Source organism: Lepidochelys olivacea, assembly GCF_965140295.1.
Source record: "Lepidochelys olivacea isolate rLepOli2 genome assembly, chromosome: 1".
NCBI lineage: Eukaryota > Metazoa > Chordata > Testudines > Cheloniidae > Lepidochelys > Lepidochelys olivacea.
This window is the reverse complement of record NC_140411.1, coordinates 301,937,076-301,956,758: the sequence shown is the minus strand read 5'-3', so window position 1 is coordinate 301,956,758 and position 19,683 is coordinate 301,937,076. Positions and strand designations below refer to the sequence as shown.

Here is a 19,683-nt window from a genome sequence, read left to right as displayed (position 1 = left end):
GATATGCCGTATGTTGGATTTCTAAGGAAACATACCTATTTATACTGCTTGTGGCTGATAATGCCATCAGAACAAATTCTATTTACTGCCACATACATGGCAAATGGAAGCTGACACTTCTAGATAAAATTAATTTGGTTCTTGTAAGTTTCTTTACTACTATATCTCTGTGGCAGAAAGCAGAAATGCTTAACAATAAATATATATGAATGTTGAAACGTTATAGTTTAAGGTAATATCCATGTAAAATATAAATTGTAAATATTGTAATTCACAGTATCTCCTGCATCTGATACTGCCCACACATATGCACAGCCAGAGATTTTTTCAAGGTACCTGGCTTTGTTTGCTTACACAGACCTCAGATTACAATCAATACCAAAATATTTTCATTTATGGGTTAACACTGATGCCAGCCCCAGCTGTATTTTCAGTGTAGTTCAGGAGAAATAGGGGTTGCAGCTGATCCAGAAAAGAACCTCTTTGGTAGGCAGCAGTTCAGAAAAGCATTACACTTCCCACCACAACACTGATGCACAGGAGGCTACCACAGCTGGCTTGTTCATGGGGAAGGAGAAGGGGCGGAATGGTTTCCTCAACTGGAAAACCCATTTATAGGTGCAGCTAGGGAGGGACAGCATCCGGGTCTCCACCACCTTACATGTTCTACAGAGCAGGTGGAGACCTCTTTTGTGTCATCTCCACCTGCTTCTGAACACAGAAGTTCTAACTGTAGTAGCATAACAGTACCATGCCGTAGACACCCCATATAACATTTTAAAAGCATCTCAATTACTTAGCAGTCTAACTCCCACTTTCAAAAGTGATATAGGAGCCTTTGTCACTTACCTCTTAATCACATACTTCTGACAATAATGTAGGCCAGAATCATGGTCCACAGTTCAGGATTAAGGTCCAGAGGACAGATATACTATTCTTCCACAGGGGCTCCCACAGGAACCATAGTACAGAAGTTCACATAGTGGAGGCTAGGAATGATATGCTGCAACTCAAGTCAGTAGAGGATCCTAATGGGGGACCCAGACAAGACTATCCAGGTCAGGAGATGAACCAGTGGAGACACAGCTATGGCATCAAGCTCTCTAATATAGCTGCTCTAAGATGATGGGAGAGAGCTCTTCCACCCTTCCACAACTTAATCCACCCTCCATGACTGGTGGTAGCTATGTCATCTGGAGAAGCTCTCCTGTCAACGTAGCGCTGTCCACACCAGCACTTAGGTCTGTGTAACTTATGTCAGTCAGGGGGTCGGCTTATTCACACCGCTGAGTGACATAAGTTATGCTTACATAAGCAGTAGTGTAGAGACAGCCTAGCAAGGGAATAGATGTTAAAGAACACAGAATTGCCAGAAGAAAGGGGAATGCTAGCTAGAGATGTAATCCTCAAAAGCTAGGTATATAGGGTTCTCTGACCTGGAAGCTCAAGATAACCTTCCAGAGAAAGCTGTAAGCCCTGTAAAGGCAAAAATACCACCTTTTTACATGTTCTGTAAAGCATGCTGCACATTTACAGTTCCAGATGTTACCTTTGATCCCACTCCCATACTCTAACTTTATTCTGATTTTAGAAAGATAGAAAATATACGGCACAGCAGGGGCACGCATGGAACTTTAAATTTGACCACTTTTGGAGGGGCATATTAAACACACACAAATGAAAGATTTGCATACCTCCCCCCCATCACCTGCCTCATTTCTCAGGATTCCTGTGGCCGGGACACCCACAGCGGGGAGGCAGCGGTTCCCCGACAGCGTGTCCCTGCAGCCCAGGGCGGGAGGAAGCAGCAGGGCAGCTGGTTACTGCTGAACTCCTTCTCCCCTCACCCCTACAGCTGCTGCTTCTCCTTCCCTGCTGCTGGAGTCGCAGAACTGCTGCCTGCTTTGCAGACTGCCCACTAGGATGAATCAGGGCAGCGTGTGGAAATCCAACAGCAGGGAAGAGAAAGTTGGAGACCTGCAGTAGGAGTTCTGCTGAGCAGAAGTGGTCTGCTGTACGCTCCTCACATGGAAGCCCACAATGGCTATTCAGTTATAATAGTGGTTTAAACAACACTGAGACCTTTCTTCTGAATAGACCTATCTGTCTCTTCATTAGGCTTGTGCTCAAAAACAAACTGTAGTGGCTACTAGTTCCAGTACTTTTTATTCAGAATTATCGAGGCAATCTAGTCAAAACTAACTGCAAACTAATGTACTCTGCTTTAATTCATTTCACAATCATGTAGGTCACCTTAACCCACTCTGTAGCTTTAAGGAAAATCAATTTTCAATTATACTAGATTAATGATTGCAATATTTCTTTGTTAAGAATTTCATTTTCCCAGACGGAAACCAAATTATGAATAAAAAGAAACAGTGTTTATATTAAAAAAAAACCCTTGAGGTTAGTAACAAGCTTCAGGTTCTCAAAGGTATAGCTTTAATGAAGAGTTTATATGAAAGATGTTATATAGAGAGAATTTTGGAAAGAATTTGGTACCATTTGTACTATCAATCATGCACCTAAAATATACCTCATTCTCAAATATTTCCTGTGTGAAGGGAAGTCACCCATTTTAATCCCAAAGTTACTGGCATTCCACACAAGTTTGGGCATGTCACTTTTATTGGAGGTGTAAATAAAGAGTCATTTTAACTATAGGAATGACAATCCCAGAACTGAATGCCACACCATTTTAAGCTTCCTGCCTGGTAATTTTTTTTTCTGTCATTCTGGATCTTTGTCACACACAGTGAATCCCACATTTGTGTCTTGTGCAGCACAGATATCTATTTATAAACAGCACTGACAATTTTGTTGGGAACATAAAAGGAAGTTTGGTTCAATTAAGTGCTTAGTTTCAGATGCTTGTCCGAAGTTTACCTGAGTTATAAAAATGTCTTGTCTGAATCTTGTAATGAACAGAATGTTGTTGCTTCCTGCTTTCAGTTGTGCCAGAAATACTTTTCTGTGGTATTTCAACACTTCTGCTTTGGGTTCCAACAGGAGCCCGAAAGGGCAGAGGTAAATGAAAATACAATGGGAAAGGTTTTGTGAGGTTTTTTGGTTTTGAGCATCAAGAAGAGTTCAGGACAGTTATCCGAATCAGATCCTTGCTCCAAAAATCCCCAGTCATACACAAATTGGGAGATGTGTGTCTTGGAATTCTGGAGGTAAAAACTTTATTAAAACATTACAGATACCTAGCAAACAATTATCCAAGTACACAGAACATACAGTTTCACCTTTTATAGCTAATGGTAGCTAGCTAGCTAGCAGATCGTGGCCACCTCCACACATCTATTTATGCAAGTGAAGGCATTTATCACCACAGGATCTTGAGATGTTACTGGTCTGTACATTGTACAGTGCTGTCAAACTTCAGCAATCAGTGCAAGTTTCAAACAGTTGCCAGTAAGTTGGGCCTGGGGCCATACATTCTAGTTTATTCAGTTTGATCCCTGGCATTGCACAGTTGCTTTATTTACTGAGACATGTTCATCCTGTGTACTGATAGAGGCAGAGGTACTAGGGGAAAAAATATATTGTGTTCAGGACCAGCTGGGGACCTACCCATGACCCTGACATATTTCATCACAGAAGGGGATGCAGAATTTAGGTTCCATCTTTACCCTTAATTTAGCCCCTTTGTATGTATGCATTTTGATACAGTCTTTGGTTATATGGTCACCTACTGCTTTTCCCATATGGCATGGAATGGACCATGCTCACTGAATGAGTAACTGTTCAAGGTTTTGTTTTCTCCTCATAGTTGACTTCTACAAAACAGACCCCAGGGTCTCAAGAGAGACACCCAGAAAATAAGCACATAATTAGTGACTACTGCTGAAAAGTTTGGTTTAATTGGCTTGCCTCACATTCCATAGGAAATCTGGCAGAGGCAGGGATACAATCTAGTTCTCCAGGGCAGTATTCAGCTGTCTAAACCATGAGACCCTCTTTTGTCCTCCTGCAGTCCTCAGCCTCATTCACTACAAATACCCCTGTGAATGAAGCCGAGATCCTACAGTCAATATATGCCATCATGTGCCAGCAATGCCCCTCTGCCATATACATTGGTCAAACTGGACAGTCTCTACGTAAAAGAATAAATGGACACAAATCAGATGTCAAGAATTATAACATTCATAAACCAGTCGGAGAACACTTCAATCTCTCTGGTCACGCAATCACAGACATGAAGGTCGCTATCTTAAAACAAAAAAACTTCAAATCCAGACTCCAGCGAGAAACTGCTGAATTGGAATTCATTTGCAAATTGGATACTATTAATTTAGGCTTAAATAGAGACTGGGAGTGGCTAAGTCATTATGCAAGGTAGCCTGTTTCCTCTTGTTTTTTCCTACCCCCCCCAGATGTTCTGGTTTAACTTGGATTTAAACTTGAAGAGTGGTCAGTTTGGATGAGCTATTACCAGCAGGAGAGTGAGTTTGGGTGTGTATGGGGCTGGGGGGGATGTGAGAAAACCTGGATTTGTGCAGGAAATAGCCCAACTTGATTGTCATGCACATTGTGTAAAGAGTTGTCACTTTGGATGGGCTATCACCAGCAGGAGAGTGAATTTGTGTGGGGGGGTGGAGGGTGAGAAAACCTGGATTTGTGCTGGAAATGGCCCACCTACTGATCACTTTAGATAAGCTATTACCAGCAGGACAGTGTGGTGGGAGGAGGTATTGTTTCATATTCTCTGTGTATATATAAAGTCTGCTGCAGTTTCCACGATATGCATCTGATGAAGTGAGCTGTAGCTCACGAAAGCTTATGCTCTAATAAATTGGTTAGTCTCTAAGGTGCCACAAGTACTCCTTTTCTTCTTCGCCCTGATTCATCTGCAAAGCAGGTCCCTCCAGTGCACCAAAGGAGGCAGCGGTCCTGTTGGAAACAAAATAGCATGTGATAATATGATGAAAGACTGTCATGATTAGAGCTGATTAACAATTTGTTGGAAATTACCCATCAAAAATGACAGGTTTCAGAGTAACAGCCGTGTTAGTCTGTATTCACAAAAAGAAAAGGAGTACTTGTGGCACCTTAGAGACTAACCAATTTATTAGAGCATAAGCTTTCGTGAGCTACAGCTCACTTCCTCAGATGCATATCGTGGAAACTGCAGCAGGCTTTATATATACACAGAGAATATGAAACAATACTCTACTTGCGCTATATTGATGACATCTTCATCATCTGGACCCATGGAAAAGAAGCCCTTGAGGAATTCCACCATGATTTCAACAATTTCCATCCCACCACCAACCTCAGCCTGGTCCAGTCCACACAAGAGATCCACTTCCTGGACACTACAGTGCTAATAAACAATGGTCACATAAACACCACCCTATACCGGAAACCTACTGACCGCTATTCCTACCTGCATGCCTCCAGCTTTCACCCTGACCACACCACACGATCCATCGTCTACAGCCAAGCTCTGCGATACAACCGCATTTGCTCCAACCCCTCAGACAGAGACAAACACCTACAAGATCTCTGTCAAGCTTTCTTACAACTACAATACCCACCTGCAGAAGTAAAGAAACAGATTGATAGAGCCAGAAGAGTTCCCAGAAGTTACCTACTACAGGACAGGCCTAACAAAGAAAATAACAGAACGCCACTAGCCGTCACCTTCAGCCCCCAACTAAAACCCCTCCAACGCATTATTAAGGATCTACAACCTATCCTAAAGGATGACCCAACACTCTCACAAATCTTGGGAGACAGGCCAGTCCTTGCCTACAGACAGCCCCGCAACCTGAAGCAAATACTTACCAACAACCACATACCACACAACAGAACCACTAACCCAGGAACTTATCCTTGCAACAAAGCCCGTTGCCAATTGTGCCCACATATCTATTCAGGGGACACCATCACAGGGCCTAATAACATCAGCCACACTATCAGAGGCTCGTTCACCTGCACATCCACCAATGTGATATATGCCATAATGTGCCAGCAATGCCCCTCTGCCATGTACATTGGTCAAACTGGACAGTCTCTACGTAAAAGAATAAATGGACACAAATCAGATGTCAAGAATTATAACATTCAAAAACCAGTCGGAGAACACTTCAATCTCTCTGGTCACGCAATCACAGACATGAAGGTCGCTATCTTAAAACAAAAAAACTTCAAATCCAGACTCCAGCGAGAAACTGCTGAATTGGAATTCATTTGCAAATTGGATACTATTAATTTAGGCTTAAATAGAGACTGGGAGTGGCTAAGTCATTATGCAAGGTAGCCTGTTTCCTCTTGTTTTTTCCTACCCCCCCCCCCCAGATGTTCTGGTTTAACTTGGATTTAAACTTGAAGAGTGGTCAGTTTGGATGAGCTATTACCAGCAGGAGAGTGAGTTTGTGTGTGTATGGGGGTGCGGGGGATGTGAGAACCTGGATTTGTGCAGGAAATAGCCCAACTTGATTGTCATGCACATTGTGTAAAGAGTTGTCACTTTGGATGGGCTATCACCAGCAGGAGAGTGAATTTGTGTGGGGGGGTGGAGGGTGAGAAAACCTGGATTTGTGCTGGAAATGGCCCACCTGATGATCACTTTAGATAAGCTATTACCAGCAGGACAGTGGGGTGGGAGTAGGTATTGTTTCATATTCTCTGTGTATATATAAAGCCTGCTGCAGTTTCCACGATATGCATCTGAGGAAGTGAGCTGTAGCTCACGAAAGCTTATGCTCTAATAAATTGGTTAGTCTCTAAGGTGCCACAAGTCCTCCTTTTCTTTCCATCAAAAATGCCAATTCATCTAAATTGAAACTGTTTGTGGAAAAGGGTTAGGTTCGATAAATTTTCCGACATGAAAAAATGAGAAGGAAAAACTGTTGAAATGGTCAGAAAGTTTCATTTTGACTTTTCTAAATTAAACATTCTAGTTTTCTAGTCAAAATGTCTTTTCATTTCAAAATTTATGCTAATTAGACTGACAAAGGGCCAAGTTGAAACAGTGGTTTTGATTGACCTGAAATAAAAACAAGATGAAAAAACAAAAAGGTTTTTTTTTGTCCACAGATATTTGATATTAGAAGAGAACACAAATAATACTAGCAGGAAACCCAGAGAGTTTCTGTAAATAATATAGTTCATAGTATAATATGAAATATTTGGCTTCTACCTCTCTATTAAACCTCACTGTGGGGATTTCACCATGCATTAGCATATCTGGATGGTTATGATATCAGCAAGTGTATGCCTTCTCTCATGGTAAGGCATCCAAATAAGGGACAGGGGAAGATACTATGAATGCACAATGCTTGGAATTTGTATTTGGCGATGTTTAGTTAATTTTAACATTTTACACACAAAATAGAAGAGAGTTCAATTAAGACATTTCACATAGCACAAGATATAAGACCGGAGTAGAAATTAAATTAGAAAATTGAATTTATTTTTTTCACTCCCACATTTTAATGTAACCGTCAAAATTAAAACACTCTCCAGAAAAACAGTTGCTTATATCAATTAATGGATAATTTCCTATATCATAGGACCAAATAAAATACAGCAAACCTAAACTTGTCACATTTGCAATCAAGTCTAACCAAATCAAATTCTACAGAGTCATTTTCCAATTTTGTTGAAGTGATTAATATTACTTCCTTCAAAAAAGCAATTTACATTTAGAATAGGTATTCCTATCAGGCCATCCTGAAAGATCCCCACCAGGCCCAGGTACCCCATGATTGCCCTAGGGCTAGTCTGTCACACATTCATATTTGGTTTGATACAGCTACTAATCAGGTCAGACTCTCATATGGAGAGCCAGTGGCACCTACATTCACTTATAGTTCCATTCGCTTTTGAGTTTGTAATCATCTCAAATCCAACAGCGTTTTAGGTAACTGAGTGGTGATGATATACCATTGCAACAAGCACCCTAGAAATACCTAAGCCCCAGTTCTACAATGAAATCTGCATAGGCAGGCCCCTGCACTTGTGGGAGCCCCAGTGACTTCCTCAGTGAGGTCTGTGTAAGGCATGCACAACAGGGAGTGCACAAACAACACAAAAAGGAGTGCACAGTGGTTGAACTTTCTGGACAAACTACCCTCTGCCACCCTTCCCCCCCCGGTGTTCCCCAGAGGAGGAAGTTTTTACACACTCCCGGCAGTTGCTGGTTGGGGTTGCTGTGATATGGGGGTGGATATGTTTTCTGGAGCTCTCTTTTCCCGCAGACCCCTGACACTCTGCTCTGTGCTGCAGGCGTGTACCGTACATTTGTATTGAGTAAGAATTAAAAATCCTGTGTTTTCAAATGACAGAATCTGCCCAGAAGAAGCTCATTGAGGATCAGGGCTTAACACAGATATTGGCCCTACAAAGGGAGTCAGAGCAGTTCCCCAGCTCTCAGTCACAGCTACATTTTATAAGGCGTTCTGACTTGTTCTCTACAGGTAATTACAGCAGCCTGGATAAGAGAATTCTCTTACTATTATTCTATCATTGGCTTATGCTTCATAGCTCCTAACCCATGTATATTTTTAAAAAAAACTTTTCTTTTTTTGAAGGATCAATGAGTTAGGGGCTCCACAAGTGGTGGAGAGCTCTTGCATGGCAGTGTGCCAAGCCCAGCAGACAATCTGCCGTCACTAGTGTCAACAACTACGGTTTGTGTTCCAAGGAAGTTTTAATTGTGTTTGCAGTAGCTGAAGAACAAGCTGTTTATAATCTATTCAAAGATTAAAGACATGCAATATCTCTGCCTGGGAGAGAAGAGAACAACCTGTAATAAATGGCTGGCGTATAATGAGTTGGTGGGGGCATTTTTCAAAATCTGTAGTATCAGTTGAATAGCATTTCTTGCAAGAAAGTGTAATATTACTGATTCAGCTCTGATGGTGTTTGGGTAATGTGAGTTTACTGACAGGTTTTAACTCCTTTGAGTCCAGTACTTTTGTGCTATTGGGTCTAGGCTATTTTATATTTTGATGATTTGGTGCTATATTTGGAATAACACCAAAATCAGTTTTGTAAGGTTATTTTAATAGAGGGTTTTTCCTTTGTTTCCAGTGCTTTATCAGTGTCTATTCTGCTCACATGAGGCCCCCATAGAGGCAGTTGTCCCACTGAGGTCAATTAGGGTGACTAGACAGCAAGTGTGAAAAACTGGGACACTGGGTTGGGGGTAATAGGCGTCTATATAAGAAAAAGCCGCAAATATCGGGACTGTCCCTATAAAATCAGAACATCTGGTCACCTAAGGTCAATGGAAGCAATGCCTCCATCAAAGCTGAAGGATCCTACCTAGATGGAAAACAGAACTTTGTTTTTTAGCAATTTGAGAAAATGGGCCATTTATTACAGGTTGTTCTCTTCTCTCCCATGATAGCTCATGATAACATGAATGATATTCTTCACTGCAGTAACAGGGCTTGGATTTTTGGAGCCAGTTTGGTCCATCTCTAGTTCTAAGGATCAGTTTCAATAAGCCCCTCTTAATTGTTCCATCAGAATTACTACCACATTGAACACAGCCCACAGAACAGTTAATTTCCGCAGTCAGATATTTACATAGAACAAAAATGTTCATCTAGCTTTATTTGTAATAGTGGTAAATGGTTTCAATGAAGTAGGGTTTTTCAAAAGTGAGAAAGTAAAGGATATTGAAAATACAGATGTCATCCTATGAGACAGTAGGTTCTTTCCCCACCACCTCACAGCCAGCAAAATAAAGTCACTATTAGAATCAACATGCAACCCCCATAAGCCCTGCCCAATGTTAATGATACCTAAGAAGGAGCCTAGCTATCCTTCATGACAGCATCAATGTGTGCTGAAGAGGGGAGAGTAGGAAGTACTGAATGAAAACACCTAAGGTCTCTTCAGCTAGTCTGAGATTCGGAGATAATAAGATAAATCTCTTTCAATCTCATTTACTCTTCCCCAATACACAAAATCTTTGCTTGTAAGTAGTACAGGTGGGAGAAAATCAAACTTAGGAAAGAGCATAAATTCAGACTTCAGATGTTTTTCTGCAGTCCTATTTTTATATCGGGCGGCAACAGATGATTGGACCTTGCACATCAGTTTTTCATTGGAGGAGAAAGCAACACCATGGAGTCTGCATATTTCCAGAATAACTTTATTTATAAACATACATCACTCCTGAAACAGAGTTAGTCACCAACAGTACTCAAGCAAACCCCTTTTTCGGGGATATCAGCCCAAACACAAATCCCTAGTTCCACAGGAGCAACTCTGCCTCAAGATTTGACTACTGTACTTAGAGATATTACATCAGAGAGCAAACTCCCTTGCTGCTTGCAACAGTTCCCATCCAAATAAACTGAATCAGAAAACAAAAACAAAAACCCTCAGCATTTTCTTTTTAAGCTAAAAACTTGCTTGCATGCTAAAAAACTAAACACAACACAACAGAAAAACAGCCTGCTGAGCTAAGATGTAACATCACCCTTTGGTGGCCCCTGTCATAATATGCATCTCTGGAAAGACTAAATTTCACCATTAATTTAAGGGTGTGAAAAGGGGTTATAATGGAAAGTGTTTAGCAACTTTGACCACAATAGTTACCATCAGCACCTGTTACAAAATATATATTGCAATACACAATCAGTTAATTTAAATTTCAAAAATTCAATGAATAGGCCTGGAAAATGGGACCACACCAAACTTCTGAGTTGTCCTGGATCAACAACACAAAATCTATATTCCTTCAAAAACAGCCTGCAAATTGAATTTAATATAGGAAACATACAAGAGTACCGTATCATGTAATTTTTTTAACAACTTACAAGTGAACACAGAGAATCAAATTAAAATGTTTTTTTTTTTTGCCTTTTTTAAAGGGGGCATTGCCTCTTTTTACCATTACAAGAAAATTCACTCAATATATATTTTATCTGATGCTTCCACCATTGCAACTCTACTGGGAGGTAATATCCATAACTTGAATTGCATCCCTGACAGAGGACCGGATCATAACTATGGCCTTGATCTTGCAGCTGAGCACACGGGGTCTGTCTGAGCAGATATCATTGAAGGGTCATGTCGTATGTCATCATCTCCTAACTGAAAGCCTGCAGCAAAGGCGAATACTGATAAGACTGAATAATTTTAATATTTAAAACTCTTTAACAATGTTTACTTATGTGTATTAATTTTACAGTCATGGCAAAAGGCATAAGTTATATGCATGTAGTTCTAATGCCAATAAATGGCAAAACAGTAATTATTATTTTTGTACTCAAGTGCTTCCTCATTCTGTCTTCTTTACATGTATGTTTATAGAAGATGTCTTCCTGATTTTCCCCAGCAGTAATAATGGCTGTATTTTGAAAATCACTGAAGATTCTAAATATGGTCCTAAAGTAGATTGCAACACTATAATTCCCAGAGCTGTTTATTTAAGTAAGAGGAGATTCCAGATATTTAGTAAAGTCATCCCAGTTTTCCCTTTCCCCTCCTCATGACAGGATTCCTAACTTGGCCTCAATCCTGCAAACTGATGCATTGGGGCAGACCTCTGTACCTTTCTGGAGCCACTTTGAGTTCAGTGGGACTTTCTGTGCATATAAAGGTCCACACTAGCACATCAAATTGCAGGACTAGGACTGTAGTTATTTTTTTAAATATTATTTTATTTGTTGTTTAAGAGATCACATTAAATGATCAAATTTGTCCTTTTTGAGAATATATTCAACATGAAAAGGCAAAGAAACACATGGCTCGATGAGTTACAATGACTCTTCTTTAGTCATAATTAAGACAACAAAGCAGTTCACAAGGGCCTCAATCCAACCTATAAAACTGCACATGTAAATTGAATCTTACCTACATGCCTCCAGCTTTCATCCAGACCACACCACATGATCCATTGTCTACAGCCAAGCTCTACAATACAACCGCATTTGCTCCAACCCCTCAGACAGAGACAAACACCTACAAGATCTCTGTCAACCGTTCTTACAACTACAATACCTACCTGCTGAAGTGAAGAAGCAGATTGACAGAGCCAGAAGAGTACCCAGAAGTCACCTACTACAGGACAGGCCCAACAAAGAAAATAACAGAACACCACTAGCCATCACCTTCAGCCCCCAACTAAATCAGTGCATCATCAAGGATCTACAACCTAACCTGAAGGAGGCCCATCAGTCTCACAGATCTTGGAAGACAGGCCAGTCCTTGCTTACAGACAGCCCCCCAACCTGAAGCAAATACTCACCAGCAACCACTCACCACACAACAAAAACACTAACCCAGGAACCTATCCTTGAACAAAGCCTGTTGCCAACTGTGTCCATGTATCTATTCAGGGGACACCATCATAGGGCCTAATCACATCAGCCACACTATCAGAGGCTCATTCACCTGCACATCTACCAATGTGATATATGCCATCACGTGCCAGCAATGCCCCTCTGTCATGTACATTGGCCAAACTAGACAGTCTCTATGTAAAAAAATAAATGGACACAAATCAGACGTCAAGAATTATAACATTCAAAAACCAGTTGGAGAACACTTCAGTCTCTCTGGTCACTCAATTACAGACCTAAAAGTCGCAATATTACAACAAAAAAACTTAAAAACCAGACTCCAACGAGAGACTGCAGAATTGGAGTTCATTTGCAAACGGGACACAATTAATTTAGGCTTGAATAAAGACTGGGAGTGGATGTGTCATTACACAGAGTAAAACTATTTCCCCAAGTTTATTTCCCTCCCCCCCGCCACCCACTGTTCCTCACACGTTCTTGTCAACTGCTGGAAATGGCCCATCTTGATTATCGCTTCAAAAGGTTTTTTTTCTCTCCTGCTGGTAATAGGTCACCTTACCTGATCACTCTTCTTACAGTGTGTATGGTAACACCCATTGTTTCATGATCTCTGTGTATATAAGATCTCCCCACTGTATTTTCCACTGCATGCATCCGATGAAGTGAGCTGTAGCTCACGAAAGCTTATGCTCTAATCAATTTGTTAGTCTCTAAGGTGCCACAAGTCCTCCTTTTCTATTTGGGATTGTATGTTAAAACCTGGCTGCTGCTTTCATTCGGGCTGGAAGCCATTCACTTTGCAGTGAGGATTCAGGATAAATTACTTGAGTGCTAATAGTCCTCCAGTGCCTTCCCATAACTCCTTCTGTATGCCAAAAAAGATAGACAAGTTCTCCCACAATTCACTAGGACAGAATAAGTGACTCATCTTACTGCAGCACAAAGAATTATGAGATATGCTCCCAGAAGTACTAGCGACACACATTGGGAGTGTAGCACCAGTGAGGGCACAGCAACTGTAGGGCTTTGGCTAACCCAGGCTAGGCTAACTAGTTGCTGTTCACCTAGGCTAATGCTTCTGTGAAGAATTATCCTCACCCTCACTACAAGGTACATGTCACATCACTGATAGTAATCATCATCATAGAGGTCACTATTGAAAAGTAGTTTGGTTGAGATTGCTTGCCCAGATTGCTTGTTTATGCTATGGCTAAACTTGCTTGTAAAAGTGAACATAACTTTCCTGAAATACAAGGGCAATCATTCATAAATGGCTCTGCATAATTGCTAACATTTGGAGAACTCTTAGATATGCTTTAAATCAGTCCATTGAGAACACAGAGTAAAACTCTCCCATAGCTATTGGTTTCTTTTAATGTAAGACTGATTATTCACTACACCCACCCTTATTGTTCACTGTGATTTTTTTTTGTAGCCAGTTAGTATGCACCCAGTTTTCTAATGTGAGGCTTTCATTGCAGAGTATAAATATCCCACATTTGGATATTTGTTTCAACCTGTAGAATAGACATTTATACACCATGCCCCGAAGCTGCTCTGAAGTCGACATTTGGGTACCTAAATAGTGGCCTGACTTTTTGAAATGTTGAGCATTCATTAACTCCCACTGATGCAATGCTAGGCATTCAACACATTGGAAATGCTGATCACTAATTTAGTTGCCTAATTGTGAATTTGGGAGCCAACTTTAAACCCTTGTTTATTTTTAAAAATCCTGCCCTTAAACTGTATTATAAGTACCCAAATGTGGTATTTGGATGCCCTGTTTTAAGGATGCCATGCTTTAAACCTGGGCTTTGCATATAACCCAGTTGTCCTTGTATGTTACATCAGCTGATTCAAAACTCCCTCTTGTTCAGTCTGGTTGGTAAAATTGTTCAATCTTATCTTGTCTATTAGTGATACATTAGACCCAAGATGGCTTTTTCTGATAATTAAATTCTTCAGCTTTATCCTTTCCAGATGAGTCTTGGCAAGCTCTACTAATAGCCATTTGAAGATTAAAGGTCTCAACTTCTTAAGTTATTGTTGATTTGTCCTTATAAGCATACGTTTCTTAAGTCTTTCTACAAAGATCGCAATCTCATAAGCATTTATGACATGGGAATGGGATTCAAACAACTGGACTTTTCCTTTTTCAAAGTTAGTTGTTTATGAAATGTTTTGGTTCAGTAGCCAACCCAAAGAAAAAAAATGTTTTGTAATGACCCAAAAAGACTTATTTTTTTGGCAAATCAACAAAAGTAAAAGAATAAAAATTATTTCGGATCAGATGAAAGGAATGGTTCATTTAGTTTGACAGGTTTTTTAAAAAACCTTTCTGCATTCTAATAAAATTGAAGAAAAATTCCAAATGAAGAGTCTTCAAGTTGTAAAGCTGAAGCAAAACATGTTTACTTTTGGAATTTTTGGAGGGGGCGACAGAAATATTGGGCAATTTGACATGAATTCACAAAGTGTTTCAGTTGACCCAAATGTTCATTTATTTGGAGAAAAAACAATCGCCTGAAAAAATGTTCCCAGCTCTGTTCAAGAAAGACTCCTAGCCCAAGAGCAAATTCTGCCTCTCTGCATGGGCATGAAAACCCATCATAGATGTGATGTAATTGGCATGGCTTCATGAGGATTGGCAAACCTATACAGGGAGACTACACTACCAGAACAACCAAGCACAGTTCTATGAGCACTCATGACATACATGGACAGTAAGGGGCAAGAGGGTGCAGGGGAAGAGAAGTATTCAGGGGAAAGCTGGTTGAGAAAGATGTAAAGCTGGAGAAACCACAACTCATTGCAATTGTTTACACCAAGACAGCAAAACTGCTACAGAGTGGGTCCACTGATGCCACACAGCTTGCTGGTAATGATTCTTGCCCTTTCCACACTTCCTGCTCCTGCAGCTCCTCATGCTACGCAACCTAGTTACTTGGAAACAGAATTTACTTGCATGTTAGAAGTTTCCCAAACAACCAGCAGTGAAGAGATTTCCATGAAAGCTCCCTTATTTTGCTATGCTATCTGCTGAGAGTTACAGAATAGAGTGGCTTCCCTTTCCTAAACTGAAAAGTGTTACGAAATTTGGCGTAACAAAAATTCATGAAATCCTGTTAAAGCTTTGTAAATGTTAAAAAAGGTATTTAATTGTGAAAGACAAACTGGGAACAAGAACGTCCAACTTCACAGCATTTCCTCTTGCAGTGTAAGAGCAAACTAACAGGGTTTGCTCTTGTACAGTGCATGTGCGAAGTACTGCATTTTACCATATGCTTAAATGTGCAGTGATCCAGGACAAGGAGTGCAGGGAAACCTTGTTTTGTATTAATGAAAGCACTGCTGATCAGTTGCCAGATTACTCAGAAGTAACATCTAGGGCCCTAATTCTGCAAGTTACTCCATGCATGTAGATCTATGTCCCAACGTGAAGCCTATATGACATCATTAGGACTCTGCAGATACAGGTGCATGCCTGCATGGGGTAACTTGTGAGATCAGAACATAGAGAGAGCGGCCTTGTTAGCTGTGTATTGGGGCTAAAAAATAATTCTTAACCAACCTGGAAAGTATGTGTGTGTTGGCGGCGGGAAGGGGGTGGAAATAGCGTGCAGTTCTATCTCCATTTTACAAATGGAAGGGAAAGGTTAAGTGATTAGCCTTGGAGGTCCTGCAGTCCAGGAACTGGACTTTCACCAAATCTGAAAGCCTACATTCTAGTTCTGGTCCAGACACTGATTTACTGCTTAAGCTCTCCACGCCATAGTTAACATCTGTAAAGTAGAGATAATACTGATTTAGCTGACTACTTCATTTGGGAACTGTAAGAATTAGTTAAGCCCAGATTTTCTCCAGTCCCAAAGTGCACTTGGCCCAGTGTGGGAGAATTAAGAGAGCCAGTTGCCTATAGGCTGCTCTAACTTACACTAGCTAGTTATGGCCCACAAAGCACCATACATCGTTTGAGAGTTGGAAAAGTGTAGGCATACCGACCCCTTTTGACAGGATGCAGAGGATAAGAGGGCATGTGGTACAGGAGATGGCTACACTGGGCTCACGTCAGGTGAGACGTGTCCCATGGTGGGGAAGTGACTGGTTAAAATCAAGTCCTAGGCTTCGCACCACCTCAATAGACCAGGCAACCGGTTTCGAATGAGCATTCACTGAAAAATGCAGTTTGTAGAAACCAAAACTTTCTTCAGATTCAGCACAAAGTTACTGAATAATTTCAGAAAAAAAAATTCTTGGCGATAAATTCACAGGCAGATTTGGGTGCTACTGCTTCTCCCCCTTCTTTGTGCCCTGTTGCCTCATGGCTGGAATACTCCCCTGGGATGTGGGAGTCCTGGGTTGCAGTCCCAATTCTGAGTGAGTGCACTGAGTGAGGCTATAGAATCATAGTTCCACTCTCGGAGGCCCAACGACTATTTACGCAGTGTTTACAAAATAGAGCAGCGTCAATAGGAAAGATTTAGAAAGACCCACCCCAGAATACCCTATAGACCAGTACTTGGATCATTCACCTCCCAGGGGAGAACCCTAAATCCAAGTCCCTTTTTTGAATCATGCTGAGGGGCGGGGAGAGGGGAGGACTTGCACCCAGGTGGTTGTTCTAACTGCGGGGCTATAGGGGGCAGTGATACCACTAGTTTTGTGAGTGAGTTTCCAAATTTCCTTTGCTTTAATAATAAAGCAGGTAAAAATGCCTGAAATAGAAACAGTACTTTGTCAGCCCAGAATGAATTCTTTTGTTCTGCTGAACATTAGTTGCAGATCGATCCAAAACAATGTATTTATTTAACAGTTTCACCAGTGAACTGGAAAACAAAACAAAACACAGTTATGCACTTAGCTCTGCACCGGAGGAACACAAAGTGGCCAGAACAAGGGGAAACAATCGGCCACTTAGTGTCTATGCAGTGCTTTGGAAATATAAGGCAAGGCAGATCTGTAATTAAGAGCCCTCTGCACATTCGAGACTCAGAGAACAGCATTTTAGAGGAAAAAGCAAACAGCCAATCCTGTATCCTGCCTCTATTGCATTTCACTGAGCCTGTAGCAAGTGGTGTGAAATTCTCAAAACATATAAGCTGAAATGCAGTGGGAGAGTGTGTCAGGAAGAGTGAGGGTTTGGCAGAAACATTTTTAGCAGAGATAGAAGTTGCTTTAAAAAGAGGAAACACAGAGTTGCAGTGAAGCTTTTTTGATTCTTCTGCATGAGACGGTCTAAATACCAGCTTTTAAATATATAGTCTGTTAGGCACCACATCTTCCAAACCTAGTAGCATTGGAAGTCTGCGCAAGGGTCCTGTTGATTTCAGTGGAGCCAACATATTACCCCATGGGAACATTCTCAGAGTCAGGGTTAGCCCCAGCATGACTGCACAGAATTTTCTTTACCCACTGGGGGTAACATCCTGGCCTTCAACTGGCTATTTTCTCTATCTCAGAGACTGCTGAAACTCAGTTATGCTGAATGTATATCGTTTTTGAAAAAAAAAGTTAATATTGTACTCATTCTCTACACATATGCAATCTTAATATGGATTCCCACAATCAGGAGTGCAGCTTTAATTGATGTCTACCCAAAAAACTGGTTTAATCCAACTGGTTTAATGACTGGTAATGACTTGTTTAATTGCAACAACATAAATTCTGCTCAATGAGGTAAATTCAGCTAGTGTCAAATAGTTAAATGAAGTAGGTTTGAAATTCTATTCTCTTTTCCTATACAAGCTGCCAAACAAAGTGTTAGGGGCTCCCCAAAAATAATCTCTCCATCTGTGATAATGGCTGTGTACCAGGTGCATGTGTTTATGAAGGGGAGTGAGGGACTGCAGAACCTATTAATTTGTCTTTCCTGTTTAACCAGAACACTCAGTCAAGAAAAGCAGAATAATTACTTTGCAAACAAACATTTAAATATGTACACTAAATCTGTTTATAGCTTCCTCCTAAAAATTATAGTGTTTGTGTATATTTATACACATTCATATATATAATGGTATGTGTGTGTGTGTATGCACACACATACACAATACTACAACAATTGAAGTGGTTGACATTGGATCAGGACCTCATTAAGACATCCACTCTTGGGAACAGTATTGAAAGTTCCGATCTTCAGACTGCACCAAGAGCCAAGCAACTTGCTCTTCAATAAGTATGTATAAGACTTGCTGGATGTGTTAGCAGCATCCAGACAGGATGAACTTCAGAGGCATGAATCAGGAATTTTAAACAAAGGATTCCCATGGGCCTACTCCAGACTATCACTGGGATGCTTCAGGGAATGGAAGTGACAGAGGCTTTCATCTTCAGTCCACCAGTTAAAGAATGGCTCAGCTTGATAAAGGTAACCCTACCAGATGCTTCACCATATGAAGTGAACAGTTGGTCTTGTTCAACAGCAACTGGAATAAGTGCCCATAACACACCAAAAATTACTACAAACAGTATTTAACTCCCTTTCTAGGAGCCTCAGCAGAGATCAAGAAGAAGGATTTGTTTGAGTTCCAAACTTTGATTAACCTTTACGTAAATAATCAGCTGAGATGTCCCCTGGTGATTTTAATTTGCTAGGAAAAAATTGCTCCCCTCAATCCATTGAGGTGAGGGATTTCAAAGCCACAGTATAATTAGCTATCAGTATTAGAGTAGCAGCTGACCAGCTCTAAAAATAAACTAAATTACCCAGGGGATCGCACGCTTCTTAGCTTCTGTAGTCTGAGTGTAACACTGTACGGAATTGTGAGACACTTTATGTTATTATTATTAATATCAATATTATAAAATTGCAATTACTCATGCCAGATATGCCATGTAAGGTGTCAGTGAAAATCCTGTGATTTGCCAAGTTTGGTAATCTTGTTTATATGTTTGTATGACCTTTGTTTTGTGAGTTATAGATCTATATGGTATATCTGTATTTCAATTCTTGTGCTGTGTTTCTGGGTGACACCCCCAGACAGAGTGGCATCCACATTAAGCTTCCTGAAGGCCCATCAAGGGACATCAGCTGTACAAGAAACCCATTGAAAAAAGCCTAGGGCTACACCTTATGAGTCAACAAGAAATGTAAGGGCATGCCTCTGGATAGAATTCTAAGGCTTTTCCAAGCTGTGTGCTGTGAAGCTTGTGTTTGGGACAAAGGAAGTACAAGCCACATGGCAAAGGATATAAAAAGGTAGCTGTATCATCTCCATTTTGTCTTCAATCCTGCTTCCTACCTCTGGAGCAACTTCTCTACACACTGAAGCATTCAACAATGGACTGAATGATCCATTGAAGGTGTGGGTGTGTTCCAGAAGTACTTTCAAGCCAGCAAATTCACCAATACTGCTAAGAACCTGATATATGGACTTTGAAGTCTTTTGTATGTATTTGATTGCTATGC

The 19,683-nt window shown here is 40.7% G+C and overlaps 1 long non-coding RNA gene across 1 annotated transcript in view; it reads right to left on the bottom strand.

The window, feature by feature from the left end:
* Nucleotides 1–4,320: 4,320 nt before the first annotated feature.
* The window catches only part of LOC311514832, an 81,749-nt gene continuing 66,386 nt past the window's right edge, over nucleotides 4,321–19,683 (bottom strand). Inside the window, exon 3 of the long non-coding RNA XR_014709948.1 lies at nucleotides 4,321–4,896. This is a non-coding gene — a long non-coding RNA (uncharacterized lncRNA). The remainder of the gene's footprint in view (nucleotides 4,897–19,683) is intronic.